Source organism: Oryzias melastigma, linkage group LG9, assembly GCF_002922805.2.
Source record: "Oryzias melastigma strain HK-1 linkage group LG9, ASM292280v2, whole genome shotgun sequence".
Lineage (NCBI taxonomy): Eukaryota > Metazoa > Chordata > Actinopteri > Beloniformes > Adrianichthyidae > Oryzias > Oryzias melastigma.
The window spans coordinates 8,072,342-8,076,968 of record NC_050520.1 but is presented as its reverse complement, the minus strand read 5'-3'; positions in this window follow the sequence as shown (position 1 = coordinate 8,076,968).

Below are 4,627 nucleotides of genomic sequence, written 5' to 3'. Positions count from 1 at the left end.
TTCTTTTGTTTAAAGGAGATGATAGAAGCAACACATGGAGCATGAATGACTTTATGTCTGTTGGTTGTGAGTTTGTGGGGAACATGGTTCCCCGCTGATGAGAAGAGCCATGAATCAACAGAAGTTTTATCTGGAAGGCTGAAGGACTAGTTTACAGTTTTGGCTGAAAAGGAAGTTTGTACAAGTGGTTTTTGATCACTATGTGAAAGCTGCACAAAATGCTTTATTTTTACTTGAAGTAGAAATGGCCTTTTAAATAAAAAAATACTGGATGTTTTAAAGTATTTTACTTATCGTTTCTAACAAGGTTAAATGCAAAATCATGAACACATATTTTTTTTTTAAATAAATGGTGACAAATCTGTGATTTTTCTCTCTTTTTTCTTCAGTTTGTGAGAACTGCTCTTCATCACAGCCATGCAGAAGCACAACAGCGCCATCTGTTGACCAAAATTGTAATTATTTTGGGGAATCTAATAAAAGTAGAAGTCAATCCAGTGGTTTTGGGAACTCCCTAAATCCCTTTCAAAGTCTCAGGGTTATTGGAGCCTATCCTACCGTAATGTAGAATCATCATTTAATCTACTAAGCATCTCTTTGGACTGTGGGAGCTGTAGGAGAAAACTCATGAACGTACTAGATGAACATGGAAACAGACAGGACTCAGCTAGAGGTGAGATAAAATAAACGGGATATTTCTCAAATAATCACAATAAATTATTCCAACAATCATTTCAATCATTATGTTTGATAGAGAATCTCCAGTTTGCAATTTTGGTTTTAGGTGTTTCATCTGTACACATGTACTAAACACGTTAGCTGTGGGTAACATAGTAAAGTTAGGTCTATAATAATGAACTATGGAGAATCTCATCAGTCAAGTTACTTTTTCTTTTGTGTGTTAGTAACAGAGGGTTGTTTGCGCAAACACAATTCTTTTTGCAGCTGACTGTCAAGAATTATATATAAATGGGAAAAGCAAGCAGTAGATTTAAAATGATTTAAAAAGATTCAAAACTATTTAGAATAAAATGGAAGAAATAAAAATGTCAAAACTTTACGTTTAGATATCTGTGACTTTTTTTTGTTATAAAATATGGCTGAAAATCAACTATTGATTGTCAAATGGAGAAAAAATATGACTTTCAGCCCACAAATGATCCCTACATGTTATATTTTAAGTTCTATTTAAAAGCATTCACCTTTGACCTTATGCGTCTGAGTCAAACCAATTATGGCCACTCATGAAGAAATGGAGGCGTGTTTTGAAGAAAATTAATTCCAAGTTCTTTTGACCACATCTTACAGCAACAACAATAACACGAATTTCACAAACAAGGAGGCATTTTAACACATATGTTTCTCCTTATAATTCAGTGCCAACACCAAGATTTTTACAAGACAGCACTCCATAAAGAAAAAAAACACATTTTCAGCTTTCAGTATTTGCTAATAGTGTTTATTTGAAATCTCTGATTTACTCACCATTTTTTGCAACCAATTTGATGCAGAATTTCAATGAATTCAGCATCACTTTTGAAATGTTCATGCTGGTTTATGCTTTAAATTGAATCAGTTATATATATATATTGAGTGAAATAAACAATTTATAATAAAATGCTGTTATTTCTTTGACGTTACTCTTTTTAAGACAAGTATTTAAGTATAGCAGATACTGTTTACTATCAACCCATTACAATACATTTATAAAACTAAACATTAATCTAAAACTGTCAAAAAAAACTAAACAAATTTTATTGAGTCATTTGTTACTTTTTTAAGAAGTCTTCCTGAGTTGGAATTCAAAATAGCCTATTTGGGAAGTTGGTTTATCCAAATGATCAGATTTCTAACATTTGGTAAATGTTTTACTTTTCTAGGTTTTTATATTTTGGTGTCATAAAATTTCAAGCGATTTCAGCAATCTTGGTTTCAAAACATTCAGCTCATTCAGGACATTACTGCTTTTACTTTTAGTACTGATATATCTTATGGTTTTCAAGATGTTCATGCAATTTATTAGATTTTTTTTAGACCCATTGAAAATCAATGGGACGTTTTTCAAATCCTTCAAAAACTTAGTGCGCTTGTGAAACGTATGCAACATTGATATCAAAACATTCAGCACGTTCAGGACATTCATGGTACTTTTAGTTTTCAAATATTTTTTGTTTTTGGAAATTTTGCATAAACCTTTGCGTTTTTTTCTTCCAATTTTTTGTGCACTTTTAAAACCTGACCAATACTGGTTTTAAAACGTTTAGCACATTCAGGAAATTCATGCTTGTACTTTTGGTATTCATAACTTTTGAAAATGTTATGCAATTTTTTCAAAAAAAATCTTCAAATTCTTTGAGTGCTTTCTGCAATTCCTGCACATTTAGTTTTAAAACATTCAGCTCGTTAAGGACATTCATGCTTATACTTTTGGTATTCATACATTTTACTCATTTCAAAATTGTACGCAATTTTTCCTGTTTTTGAAAGGTATTTTTCAAACTCTTTGTGCACTTTTACACTTTTTGCAGAATAGGTATCAAGATGTTTATGATATTACTCGACAAATAAAGTGAACTGCTTTAGGATGTTCGGTGACGACATTCAGCAAAAAGCTTTCACACTAGCAGTATTACAGGAAATGCAACATTTTTAGTTGATTGAATGAAATTGATTTAATTTGTTGTACATTGTCCTTAAGTGTTTCGCCTGTTTAACTTTTAAATTACTTAAAAATACAAACAAACAAACAAAACAAAATATTATTTATTGGGTTCTAAAACAACCAAGTAAAGTTAGGCATACTTTACTCAAGATAAATACAATTTTCTGGTTAAAATAACATTTTTTATATCCTGGATGTAAATACTGGACATGGGTAACAAAGAAAGTGTCAATATTTCACATTGACCTCTATTTTTAATTGTGTTACCAAACATCCTGTTTTAAAGTTTAAACCCTTTTCTCATGTCTTAATGTTTTAGTGACTGATGTTGGTCTTTTCACACATGAAGCTGTGTTCATCCAGGAATGTCATCATAACTTCCTCCCCTCAGCCACTAACCATCCCACTCGGATGTCTCTGTGTCTCTTCAGTCCATTTCCCATGGAGATCCCTGAATGTTTTCTAGAGTCTTGAGAGCAGAGCGCCGCCGTGACCACACGCCTCCACGCAGGCTCTGCTGCCTCCTACTGAGTTCTCACCAGGAAGACGCACACAGGCAGCACCGGTATGTGGAAAGTCTCAAATGCGGGACCAACTAAATGACACAGTGACTCTGAGGAAACACAGAAGTGAGGCATCATGTGAGTGACAGGGCAGACTGTAGACGGGCTGTGAAGAATGTTAGGATGGCGGCGTGAAGGTCTGAATTAGAAAAGAAAAAAGTCTCTGTGTAGCATCCCAAAGAGGAAATTGAAGCTGGTAACAGCCCCCTCAAAAATGAGTCTTTTTATGGTGTTTACAAAATTAAACAAACTTTATGCTGAAGGAATGTTGGGATGATTTGATGGAGCTTAAGTTGCTTAGAAACAAACACAAGGCAAATTATAAAAAGAACAGAAACACTTGAAATGTCTTGTTTGACATGAAACCTTATACTTTAGGGTTTCTGTTCTCACCAAAAAAGAGAAGAAGAAGAAAAAAAAAAAAGAAAGATTCCCTGATCTGTTGTGGAAAAGAATATCAAACACACTAGTGTAGATGATTTCCTGCATAAATAAGGCTGGAACATGAATGAAAAACGGATTTGACCAAGTTTTAAAATAAACAACTGAATTGTGTCATCTGGGATCTCAGTGTTGGTCTTATGAAGCCACTTCAAGTTTTAACTCTGGATGCCATGATTCAAATTTAAGACAATATCACCTGGATAAACCAGAACCCTCACAGTCTGGATTGGTTTACTTTTTTTCTTTCATTTGGTGGCAATTATTGCTAAAAAAAATCAAATAAAATTCAAGTTCTAAGCAATATTCTTCCTTGTAGGCAGAAAATCATGGAAAAATGTGTCAGTTTCAAACTGCAAATGATTAAGCTCAGCTGTACGGAGATTCAAATGTGAATTTTTAAGAATATTACTAAATAACTGTTTTTTCTCAATGACTTTTTTACCTGAAGTTAAAATCTAAATCTTTTTGTCAATTCCACAACTTAATAAAGTATTTAAAAATACCCTCAGATTTATGTCAAAATGCAGCCACATCATTGAATTAATGCGACCTTTAACTGGAATAGGATTGTGACTGAAAACACAACTAAAGCCCTACAATACAGATATTACCACAGATTTAAGACATCTTATTGGATATTAATTTTAAAAAAATCATTTATTATAAGTAGTTTGGTTACTGTCTCATGAACAATTTGTCTCAGTAAATTTACATGTCCCAATAGTTTTTTTATTTTCTTCACTTTTCTCAGTTTAGTCTTTGATATTTTTGGGTTACCACCTTAGAGTCCGGTAGGTCCTTCAGCCTTTAATCTGCTTGTTCATCCATCACACCTGAATTGAGTTAAATCATCACATCTGTTTTCTCTTTCCTCATTACACCCTTTCTGCTTTTTGTTACTGTTGTTCCCAAACTCCTCCGTTTTGATGGAGGTGACTGTTGACGGTGGAATATTTAG